The sequence below is a fragment of the Phyllobates terribilis genome, unplaced genomic scaffold (assembly GCF_046119375.1).
Source record: "Phyllobates terribilis strain yellow unplaced genomic scaffold, ASM4611937v1 Scaffold_4__5_contigs__length_816908805, whole genome shotgun sequence".
Lineage (NCBI taxonomy): Eukaryota > Metazoa > Chordata > Amphibia > Anura > Dendrobatidae > Phyllobates > Phyllobates terribilis.
In genome coordinates this window covers 800,506,663-800,521,360 of record NW_027362764.1, presented here as the reverse complement: position 1 = coordinate 800,521,360, position 14,698 = coordinate 800,506,663, and positions in this window count along the sequence as shown.

The following is a 14,698-nucleotide window of genomic DNA, read 5'->3' as shown; positions in this document are numbered from 1 at the left end:
CCCAGGAAAGGAAGACCAAGAGTCACCTCTGCTTCTGAGGTAAAGTTTATCCGAGTCACCAGCCTCAGAAATCGCAGGTTAACAGCAGCTCAGATTAGAGACCAGGTCAATGCCACACAGAGTTCTAGCAGCAGACACATCTCTTCAACAACTGTTAAGAGGAGACTTTGTGCAGCCGGCCTTCATGGTAAAATAGCTGTTAGGAAACCACTGCTAAGGACAGGCAACAAGCAGAAGAGACTTGTTTGGGCTAAAGAACACAAGGAATGGACATTAGACCAGTGGAAATCTGTGCTTTGGTCTGATGAGTCCAAATTTTAGATCTTTGGTTCCAACCACCGTGTCTTTGTGCGACGTAGAAAAGGTGAACGGATGGACTCTCCATGCCTGGTTCCCACCGTGAAGCATGGAGGAGGAGGTCTGATGGTGTGAGGGTGCTTTGCTGGTGACACTGTTGGGGATTTATTCAAAATTGAAGGCATACTGAACCAGCATGGCTACCACAGCATCTTGCAGCGGCATGCTATTCCATCCGGTTTGTATTTTTCAATAGGACAATGACCCCAAACACCTCCAGGCTGTGTAAGGGCTATTTGACCAAGAAGGAGAGTGATGGGGGGCTACTCCAGATGACCTGGCCCCCACAGTCACCAGACCTGAACCCAATCAAGATGGTTTGGGGTGAGCTGGACCGCAGAGTGAAGGCAAAAGGGCCAACAAGTGCTAAGCATCTCTGGGAACTCCTTCAAGATTGTTGGAAGACCACTTCCGGTGACTACCTCTTGAAGCTCATCAAGAGAATGCCAAGAGTGCGCAAAGCAGTCATCAAAGCAAAAGGTGGCTACTTTGAAGAACCTAGAATATAAGACATATTTTCAGTTGTTTCACACTTTTTTGTTAAGTATATAATTCCACATGTGATAATTCATAGTTTTGATGCCTTCAGTGTGAATGTACAATTCTCATAGTCATGAAAATACAGAAAAATCTTTACATGAGAAGGTGTGTCCAAACTTTTGGTCTGTACTGTATGTGTACAGTATTATATATGTGTACAGTATTATATATATATATGTGTGTGTACAGTATTATATATATATGTACAGTATTATATATATGTGTACAGTATTATATATGTGTGTACAGTATTATATATATGTGTGTGTACAGTGTTATATATATGTGTACAGTATTATATATATATGTGTGTACAGTATTATATATATGTACAGTATTATATATGTGTACAGTATTATATATATGTGTGTATAGTGTTATATATATGTGTACAGTATTATATATATGTGTGTACAGTATTATATATATGTGTACAGTATTATATATATGTGTGTGTACAGTATTATATATATGTGTGTACAGTGTTATATATATGTGTACAGTATTATATATATGTGTGTACAGTATTATATATATGTACAGTATTATATATGTGTACAGTATTATATATATGTGTACAGTGTTATATATATGTGTACAGTGTTATATATATATGTGTGCACAGTATTATATATGTGTGTGTACAGTGTTATATATATGTGTGCACAGTATTATATATATGTGTGTACAGTATTATATATATATGTGTACAGTGTTATATATATGTGTACAGTATTATATATATGTGTGTACAGTATTATATATATATGTGTACAGTGTTATATATATGTGTACAGTATTATATATATGTGTACAGTATTATATATATGTGTGTACAGTATTATATATATGTGTGTACATTATTATATATATGTACAGTATTATATATATATGTGTACAGTATTATATATATGTGTACAGTGTTATATATATGTGTGTACAGTATTATATACAGTGCCTACAAGTAGTATTCAACCCCCTGCAGATTTAGCTGGTTTGATAAGATGCAAATAAGTTCGAGCCTTCAAACTGCAAACGAGAGTAGGTTTTATGAACAGAAGCATAAATCTTACAAACCAAAAAGTTATGTTGCTCAGTTGAATTTTATTAAATTTTAAACATAAAAGTGTGGGTCAATTATTATTCAACCCCTATGTTTAATATATTGTGGAATAACCCTTGTTTGCAATTACAGCTAATAATCGTCTTTTATAAGACCTGATCAGGCCGGCACAGGTCTGTGGAGTTATCTTGGCCCACTCCTCCATGTAGATCTTCTCCAAGTTATCTAGGTTCTTTGGGTGTCTCATGTGGACTTTATTCTTGAGCTCCTTCCACAAGTTTTCAATTGGGTTAAGGTCAGGAGACTGACTAGGCCACTCCAACACCTTGACTTTTTCCCTCTTGAACCAGGCCTTGGTTTTCTTGGCTGTGTGCTTTAGGTCGTTGTCTTGTTGGAAGATGAAATTACGACCCATCTTAAGATCCTTGATGGAGGAGCGGAGGTTCTTGGCCAAAATCTCCAGGTAGGCCGTGCTATCCATCTTCCCATGGATGCGGACCAGATGGCCAGGCCCCTTGGCTGAGAAACAGCCCCACAGCATGATGCTGCCACCACCATGCTTGACGGTAGGGATGGTATTCTTGGGGTCGTATGGAGTGCCATCCAGTCTCCAAACGTCACGTGTGTGGTTGGCACCAAAGATCTCGATCTTGGTCTCATCAGACCATAGATCCTTGAACCAGTCTGTCTCAGAGTCCTCCAAGTGATCATGAGCAAACTGTAGACGAGCCTTGACATGACGCTTTGAAAGTAAAGGTACCATACAGGCTCGTCTGGAACGGAGACCATTGCGGTGGAGTACGTTACTTATGGTATTGACTGAAACCAATGTCCCCACTGCCATGAGATCTTCCCGGAGCTCCTTCCTTGTTGTCCTTGGGTTAGCCTTGACTCTTCGGACAAGCCTGGCCTCGGCACGGGAGGACACTTTCAAAGGCTGTCCAGGCCGTGGAAGGCTAACAGTAGTTCTATAAGCCTTCCACTTACGGATGATGCTCCCAACAGTGGAGACAGGTAGGCCCAACTCCTTGGAAAGGGTTTTGTACCCCTTGCCAGCCTTGTGACCCTCCACGATCTTGTCTCTGATGGCCTTAGAATGCTCCTTTGTCTTTCCCATGTTGACCATGTCTGAGTGCTGTTCACAAGTTTGGGGAGGGTCTTAAATAGTCAGAAAAGGTTGGCAAAAGAGATCTTTAATCCACACATGTGAAGCTCATTATTCTTGGTGCCTGAACTACTTCTTAATACTTTAGGGGGACCAAACAGAATTCTTGTGGTTTGAGGGGTTGAATAATAAATGACACTCTGAATTAACGTTTTAAAAAAAAAAAAAAAAAAATTTGCTGCAGTGCATTTCCCACTTCCAGGCTGATCTACAGTACAAGTGTCACAATGCCAAGTTAATTCCGCATGTGTCAACCAGCTAAATCTGCAGGGGGTTGAATACTACTTGTAGGCACTGTATATGTGTGTACAGTATTATATATATGTGTACAGTGTTATATATATATCTGTGTACAGTATTATATATATATGTGTGTACAGTATTGTATATATGTGTACAGTATTATATATATATGTGTGTACAGTATTATATATATATGTGTGTACAGTATTATATATGTGTACAGTATTATATATATGTGTACAGTATTATATATATGTGTGTACAGTATTATATATATATATGTGTGTACAGTATTATATATGTGTACAGTATTATATATATGTGTACAGTATTATATATATATATGTGTACAGTATTATATATATGTGTGTACAGTATTATATATATGTGTGTACAGTATTATATATATGTGTACAGTATTATATATATGTGTGTACAGTATTATATATATATGTGTACAGTATTATATATATGTGTACAGTATTATATATATGTGTGTACAGTATTATATGTGTGTACAGTATTATATATGTGTGTACAATATTATATATATATATGTGTACAGTATTATATATATGTGTGTACAGTATTATATATGTGTACAGTATTATATATATGTGTGCACAGTATTATATATATGTGTGTACAGTATTATATATATGTGTGTACAGTATTATATATATATGTGTACAGTATTATATATATGTGTACAGTATTATATATATGTGTGTACAGTATATATATATATGTGTGTACAGTATTATATATATGTGTACAGTATTATATATATATATATGTGTGTACAGTATTATATATATGTGTCCACAGTATTATATATATGTGTGTACAGTATTATATATATGTGTACAGTATTATATATATGTGTCCACAGTATTATATATATGTGTGTACAGTATTATATATATGTGTGTACAGTATTATATATGTGTGTACAGTATTATATATATATATGTGTACAGTATTATATATATGTGTGTACAGTATTATATATATGTGTACAGTATTATATATATGTGTGCACAGTATTATATATATGTGTGTACAGTATTATATATATGTGTGTACAGTATTATATATATGTGTGTACAGTGTTATATATATGTGTGTACAGTATTATATATGTGTACAGTATTATATATATGTGTACAGTATTATATATATGTGTGTACAGTATATATATATATGTGTGTACAGTATTATATATATGTGTACAGTATTATATATATATATGTGTGTACAGTATTATATATATGTGTGTACAGTATTATATATGTGTACAGTATTATATATATATGTGTGTACAGTGTTATATATATGTGTGTACAGTATTATATATGTGTGTGTACAGTGTTATATATATGTGTGTACAGTATTATATATATGTGTGTACAGTGTTATATATATGTGTGTACAGTATTATATATATATGTGTACAGTATTATCTATATGTGTACAGTATTACATATATATGTGTGTACAGTATTATATATATGTGTGTGTACAGTATTATATATATGTGTGTACAGTGTTATATATACGTGTGTACAGTATTATATATATGTGTACAGTATTATATATGTGTACAGTATTATATATATATATGTGTGTACAGTATTATATATATATATGTGTACAGTATTATATATATGTGTGTACAGTATTATATATATATATGTGTGTACAGTATTATATATGTGTACAGTATTATATGTGTGTACAGTGTTATATATATATGTGTGTACAGTATTATATATATGTGTGTACAGTATTATATGTGTACAGTATTATATTTATGTGTGTACAGAATTATATATGGGTACAGTATTATATATATGTGTGTACAGTATTATATATGTGTACAGTATTATATATATATATGTGTGTACAGTATTATATATATATGTGTGTACAGTATTATATGTGTGTACAGTATTATATATATATGTGTGTACAGTATTATATGTGTGTACAGTATTATATATATGTGTGTACAGTATTATATATATATGTGTGTACAGTATTATATGTGTGTACAGTATTATATATATATGTGTGTACAGTATTATATATATATGTGTGTACAGTATTATATATATATGTACAGTATTATATATATATATGTGTGTACAGTATTATATATATGTGTGTACAGTATTATATATATATGTGTGTACAGTATTATATGTGTACAGTGTTATATATATGTGTGTACAGTATTATATATGTGTGTGTACAGTGTTATATATATGTGTGTACAGTGTTATATATATGTGTACAGTATTATATATATATGTGTACAGTATTATATATATGTGTGTACAGTATTATATATATGTGTACAGTATTATATATATGTGTGTACAGTGTTATATATATATGTGTACAGTATTATATATATGTGTGTACAGTGTTATATATATGTGTGTACAGTATTATATATATGTGTACAGTATTATATATGTGTACAGTATTATATATATATATATATGTGTGTACAGTATTATATATATATGTGTACAGTATTATATATATGTGTACAGTATTATATGTGTGTACAGTGTTATATATACAGTACAGACCAAAAGTTTGGACACACCTTCTCATTTAAAGATTTTTCTGTATTTTCATGACTATGAAAATTGTACATTCACACTGAAGGCATCAAAACTATGAATTATCACATGTGGAATTATATACTTAACAAAAAAGTGTGAAACAACTGAAAATATGTCTTATATTCTAGGTTCTTCACAGTAACCACCTTTTGCTTTGATGACTGCTTTGCACACTCTCGGCATTCTCTTGATGAGCTTCAGGAGGTAGTCACCGGAAGTGGTCTTCCAACAATCTTGAAGGAGTTCCCAGAGATGTTTAGCACTTGTTGGCCCTTTTGCCTTCACTCTGCGGTCCAGCTCACCCCAAACCATCTCGATTGGGTTCAGGTCTGGTGACTGTGGAGGCCAGGTCATCTGGCGTAGCCCCCCATCACTCTCCTTCTTGGTCAAATAGCCCTTACACAGCCTGGAGGTGTTTGGGGTCATTGTCCTGTTGAAAACGAAATGATGGTCCAACTAAACGCAAACCGGATGGAATAGCATGCTGCTGCAAGATGCTGTGGTAGCCATGCTGGTTCAGTATGCCTTCAATTTTGAATAAATCCCCAACAGTGTCACCAGCAAAGCCCCCCACACCATCACACCTCCTCCTCCATGCTTCACGATGGGAACCAGGCATGTAGAGTCCATCCGTTCACATTTTCTGCGTCGCACAAAGACACGGTGGTTTGAACCAAAGATCTCAAATTTGGACTCATCAGACCAAAGCACAGATTTCCACTGGTCTAATGTCCATTCCTTGTGTTCTTTAGCCCAAACAAGTCTCTTCTGCTTGTTGCCTGTCCTTAGCAGTGGTTTCCTAGCAGCTATTTTACCATGAAGGCCGGCTGCACAAAGTCTCCTCTTAACAGTTGTTGTAGAGATGTGTCTGCTGCTAGAACTCTGTGTGGCATTGACCTGGTCTCTAATCTGAGCTGCTGTTAACCTGCGATTTCTGAGGCTGGTGACTCGGATAAACTTATCCTCAGAAGCAGAGGTGACTCTTGGTCTTCCTTTCTTGGGGCAGTCCTCATGTGAACCAGTTTCTTTGTAGCGCTTTATGGTTTTTGCAACTGCACTTGGGGACACTTTCAAAGTTTGCCCAATTTTTCGCACTGACTGACCTTCATTTCTTAAAGTAATGATGGCCACTCGTTTTTATTTACTTAGCTGCTTTTTTCTTGCCATAATGCAAATTCTAACAGTCTATTCAGTAGGACTATCAGCTGTGTATCCACCTGACTTCTGCACAACACAACTGATGGTCCCAACCCCATTTATAAGGCAAGAAATCCCACTTATTAAACCTGACATGGCACACCTGTGAAGTGAATACCATTTCCGGTGACTACCTCTTGAAGCTCATCAAGAGAATGCCAAGAGTGTGCAAAGCAGTCATCAAAGCAAAAGGTGGCTACTGTGAAGACCCTAGAATATAAGACATATTTTCAGTTGTTTCACACTTTTTTGTTAAGTATATAATTCCACATGTGGTAATTCATAGTTTTGATGCCTTCAGTGTGAATGTACAATTCTCATAGTCAAGAAAATACAGAAAAATCCTTAAATGAGAAGGTGTGTCCAAACTTGTGGTCTGTACTGTATATGTGTGTACAGTATTATATATATGTGTGTACAGTATTATATACGTGTACAGTATTATATATATATGTGTGTACAGTATTATATATATGTGCACAGTATTATATATATATGTGTGTGTACAGTATTATATATATATATATGTGTGTACAGTATTATATATATATGTGTGTACAGTATTATATGTGTGTACAGTATTATATATATATGTGTGTACAGTATTATATGTGTGTACAGTATTATTATTATTATTATTATTTATTATTATAGCGCCATTTATTCCATGGCGCTTTACATGTGATAGGGATATACATAACAAAAGCATTTACATAATCTTAACAAAACGAGTCAGCGACTGGTACAGGAGGAGCGAGGACCCTGCCCGCGAGGGCTCACAGTCTACGAGGGATGGGTGAGGATACAGTAGGTGAGGGTAGAGCTGGTCGTGCAGTGGTGTTTACTGCAGGTTGTAGGCTTGTCGGAAGAGGTGGGTCTTCAGGTTCCTTTTGAAGGTTTCCACGGTCGGCGAGAGTCTGATATGTTGGGGTAGAGAGTTCCAGAGTAGGGGGGAAGCACGGGAGAAATCTTGTATACGAGTGTGGGAGGAGGAGATAAGAGGAGAGTAGAGCAGGAGATCTTGTGAGGATCGGAGGTTGCGTGCAGGTAAGTACCGGGAGACTAGGTCACAGATGTATGGGGGAGACAGGTTGTGGATGGCTTTGTATGCCATGGTTAGAGTTTTGAACTGAATTCTCTGGGCAATAGGGAGCCAGTGAAGGGATTGACAGAGAGGAGAGGCCGGGGAATAGCGGGGGGACAGGTGGATTAGTCGAGCAGCAGAGTTTAGGATAGATTGGAGAGGTGCAAGAGTGTTGGAAGGGATGCCACGGAGCAGGAGGTTGCAGTAGTCGAGGCGGGATATGATGAGGGCATGCACTAGTGTATACAGTATTATATATATATGTGTACAGTATTATATATATATGTGTGTACAGTATTATATGTGTGTACAGTATTATATATATATGTGTACAGTATTATATATATGTGTGTAGAGTATTATATATGTGTGTACAGTTTTATATATATGTACAGTATTATATATATATATGTGTGTACAGTATTATATATATGTGTGTACAGTATTATATGTGTGTACAGTATTATATATATATGTGTGTACAGTATTATATATATATGTGTGTACAGTATTATATGTGTGTACAGTATTATATATATGTGTGTACAGTATTATATATATATGTGTGTACAGTATTATATGTGTGTACAGTATTATATATATGTGTACAGTATTATATATATGTGTGTACAGTATTATCTATATGTGTACAGTATTATATATATGTGTACAGTATTATATATATGTGTGTACAGTATTATATATATGTACAGTATTATATATATATGTGTGTACAGTATTATATATATATGTGTGTACAGTATTATATATATGTGTGTACAGTATTATATACGTGTACAGTATTATATATATATGTGTGTACAGTATTATATATATGTGCACAGTATTATATATATATGTGTGTGTACAGTATTATATATATATATATGTGTGTACAGTATTATATATATATGTGTGTACAGTATTATATGTGTGTACAGTATTATATATATATGTGTGTACAGTATTATATGTGTGTACAGTATTATATATATATGTGTACAGTATTATATATATATGTGTGTACAGTATTATATGTGTGTACAGTATTATATATATATGTGTACAGTATTATATATATGTGTGTAGAGTATTATATATGTGTGTACAGTTTTATATATATGTACAGTATTATATATATATATGTGTGTACAGTATTATATATATGTGTGTACAGTATTATATGTGTGTACAGTATTATATATATATGTGTGTACAGTATTATATATATATGTGTGTACAGTATTATATGTGTGTACAGTATTATATATATGTGTGTACAGTATTATATATATATGTGTGTACAGTATTATATGTGTGTACAGTATTATATATATGTGTACAGCATTATATATATGTGTGTACAGTATTATCTATATGTGTACAGTATTATATATATGTGTACAGTATTATATATATGTGTGTACAGTATTATATATATGTACAGTATTATATATATATGTGTGTACAGTATTATATATATATGTGTGTACAGTATTATATATATGTGTACAGTATTATATATAAATATGTGTACAGTATTATATGTATGTGTGTACAGTATTATATATATATGTGTGTACAGTATTATATATATATGTGTGTACAGTATTATATGTGTGTGTACAGTATTATATGTGTGTACAGTATTATATATATGTGTGTACAGTATTATATATATATGTGTGTACAGTATTATATGTGTGTACAGTATTATATATATGTGTACAGCATTATATATATGTGTGTACAGTATTATCTATATGTGTACAGTATTATATATATGTGTACAGTATTATATATATGTGTGTACAGTATTATATATATGTACAGTATTATATATATATGTGTGTACAGTATTATATATATATGTGTGTACAGTATTATATATATGTGTACAGTATTATATATAAATATGTGTACAGTATTATATGTATGTGTGTACAGTATTATATATATATGTGTGTACAGTATTATATATATATGTGTGTACAGTATTATATGTGTGTGTACAGTATTATATGTGTGTACAGTATTATATATATGTGTGTACAGTATTATATATATATGTGTACAGTATTATATATATATGTGTACAGTATTATATATATGTGTGTACAGTATTATATATATATATATGTGTACAGTGTTATATATATGTGTGTGCAGTATTATATATATGTGTGCACAGTATTATATATATATGTGTACAGTATTATATATATATGTGTGTACAGTATTATATTTGTGTGTACAGTATTATATGTGTGTACAGTATTATATATATATGTGTGTACAGTATTATATATATGTGTGTACAGTATTATATATATATGTGTACAGTATTATATATATGTGTGTACAGTATTATATATATGTGTGTACAGTATTATATATATGTGTGTACAGTATTATATTTGTGTGTACAGTATTATATGTGTGTACAGTATTATATATATGTGTGTACAGTATTATATATATATGTGTGTACAGTATTATATATATGTGTGTACAGTATTATATATATATGTGTACAGTATTATATATATGTGTGTACAGTATTATATATATGTGTACAGTATTATATATATATGTGTGTACAGTATTATATGTGTGTGTACAGTATTATATGTGTGTACAGTATTATATATATGTGTGTACAGTATTATATATATATATGTGTACAGTATTATATATATATGTGTGTACAGTATTATATATATGTGTGTACAGTATTATATATATATGTGTGTACAGTATTATATGTGTGTGTACAGTATTATATATATGTGTGTACAGTATTATATATATATATGTGTACAGTATTATATATATATGTGTGTACAGTATTATATATATGTGTGTACAGTATTATATATATATGTGTACAGTATTATATATATATGTGTGTACAGTATTATATATATGTGTACAGTATTATATATATATGTGTGTACAGTATGATATATGTGTGTACAGTATTATATATATATGTGTGTACAGTGTTATATATATATGTGTGTACAGTATTATATGTGTGTACAGTATTATATATGTGTGTACAGTATTATATATATGTGTGTACAGTATTATATATATGTGTACAGTATTATATATATATGTGTGTACAGTATTATATATATGTGTGTACAGTATTATATACGTGTACAGTATTATATATATATGTGTGTACAGTGTTATATATATGTGTACAGTATTATATATATGTGTGTACAGTATTATATACGTGTACAGTATTATATATATATGTGTGTACAGTATTATATATATGTGCACAGTATTATATATATATGTGTGTGTACAGTATTATATATATATATATGTGTGTACAGTATTATATATATATGTGTGTACAGTATTATATGTGTGTACAGTATTATATATATATATGTGTGTACAGTATTATATGTGTGTACAGTATTATATATATATGTGTACAGTATTATATATATATGTGTGTACAGTATTATATGTGTGTACAGTATTATATATATATGTGTACAGTATTATATATATGTGTGTAGAGTATTATATATGTGTGTACAGTTTTATATATATGTACAGTATTATATATATATATGTGTGTACAGTATTATATATATGTGTGTACAGTATTATATGTGTGTACAGTATTATATATATATGTGTGTACAGTATTATATATATATATGTGTGTACAGTATTATATGTGTGTACAGTATTATATATATGTGTGTACAGTATTATATATATATGTGTGTACAGTATTATATGTGTGTACAGTATTATATATATGTGTACAGTATTATATATATGTGTGTACAGTATTATATATGTGTGTACATTATTATATATATGTACAGTATTATATATATATGTGTGTACAGTATTATATATATATATGTGTGTACAGTATTATATATATGTGTACAGTATTATATATAAATATGTGTACAGTATTATATGTATGTGTGTACAGTATTATATATATATGTGTGTACATTATTATATATATGTGTGTACAGTATTATATATATATGTGTGTACAGTATTATATGTGTGTGTACAGTATTATATGTGTGTACAGTATTATATATATGTGTGTACAGTATTATATATATATATGTGTACAGTATTATATATATATGTGTACAGTATTATATATATGTGTGTACAGTATTATATATATATGTGTACAGTGTTATATATATGTGTGTGCAGTATTATATATATGTGTGCACAGTATTATATATATATGTGTACAGTATTATATATATATGTGTGTACAGTATTATATGTGTGTACAGTATTATATTTGTGTGTACAGTATTATATGTGTGTACAGTATTATATATATGTGTGTACAGTATTATATATATATGTGTGTACAGTATTATATATATGTGTGTACAGTATTATATATATATGTGTACAGTATTATGTATGTGTACAGTATTATATATATGTGTGTACAGTATTATATATATGTGTGTACAGTATTATATATATGTGTGTACAGTATTATATACGTGTACAGTATTATATATATATGTGTGTACAGTATTATATATATGTGCACAGTATTATATATATATGTGTGTGTACAGTATTATATATATATATATGTGTGTACAGTATTATATATATATGTGTGTACAGTATTATATGTGTGTACAGTATTATATATATATGTGTGTACAGTATTATATGTGTGTACAGTATTATATATATATGTGTACAGTATTATATATATATGTGTGTACAGTATTATATGTGTGTACAGTATTATATATATATGTGTACAGTATTATATATATGTGTGTAGAGTATTATATATGTGTGTACAGTTTTATATATATGTACAGTATTATATATATATATGTGTGTACAGTATTATATATATGTGTGTACAGTATTATATGTGTGTACAGTATTATATATATATGTGTGTACAGTATTATATATATATGTGTGTACAGTATTATATGTGTGTACAGTATTATATATATGTGTGTACAGTATTATATATATATGTGTGTACAGTATTATATGTGTGTACAGTATTATATATATGTGTACAGTATTATATATATGTGTGTACAGTATTATCTATATGTGTACAGTATTATATATATGTGTACAGTATTATATATATGTGTGTACAGTATTATATATATGTACAGTATTATATATATATGTGTGTACAGTATTATATATATATGTGTGTACAGTATTATATATATGTGTGTACAGTATTATATACGTGTACAGTATTATATATATATGTGTGTACAGTATTATATATATGTGCACAGTATTATATATATATGTGTGTGTACAGTATTATATATATATATATGTGTGTACAGTATTATATATATATGTGTGTACAGTATTATATGTGTGTACAGTATTATATATATATGTGTGTACAGTATTATATGTGTGTACAGTATTATATATATATGTGTACAGTATTATATATATATGTGTGTACAGTATTATATGTGTGTACAGTATTATATATATATGTGTACAGTATTATATATATGTGTGTAGAGTATTATATATGTGTGTACAGTTTTATATATATGTACAGTATTATATATATATATGTGTGTACAGTATTATATATATGTGTGTACAGTATTATATGTGTGTACAGTATTATATATATATGTGTGTACAGTATTATATATATATGTGTGTACAGTATTATATGTGTGTACAGTATTATATATATGTGTGTACAGTATTATATATATATGTGTGTACAGTATTATATGTGTGTACAGTATTATATATATGTGTACAGCATTATATATATGTGTGTACAGTATTATCTATATGTGTACAGTATTATATATATGTGTACAGTATTATATATATGTGTGTACAGTATTATATATATGTACAGTATTATATATATATGTGTGTACAGTATTATATATATATGTGTGTACAGTATTATATATATGTGTACAGTATTATATATAAATATGTGTACAGTATTATATGTATGTGTGTACAGTATTATATATATATGTGTGTACAGTATTATATATATATGTGTGTACAGTATTATATGTGTGTGTACAGTATTATATGTGTGTACAGTATTATATATATGTGTGTACAGTATTATATATATATGTGTACAGTATTATATATATATGTGTACAGTATTATATATATGTGTGTACAGTATTATATATATATATATGTGTACAGTGTTATATATATGTGTGTGCAGTATTATATATATGTGTGCACAGTATTATATATATATGTGTACAGTATTATATATATATGTGTGTACAGTATTATATTTGTGTGTACAGTATTATATGTGTGTACAGTATTATATATATATGTGTGTACAGTATTATATATATGTGTGTACAGTATTATAT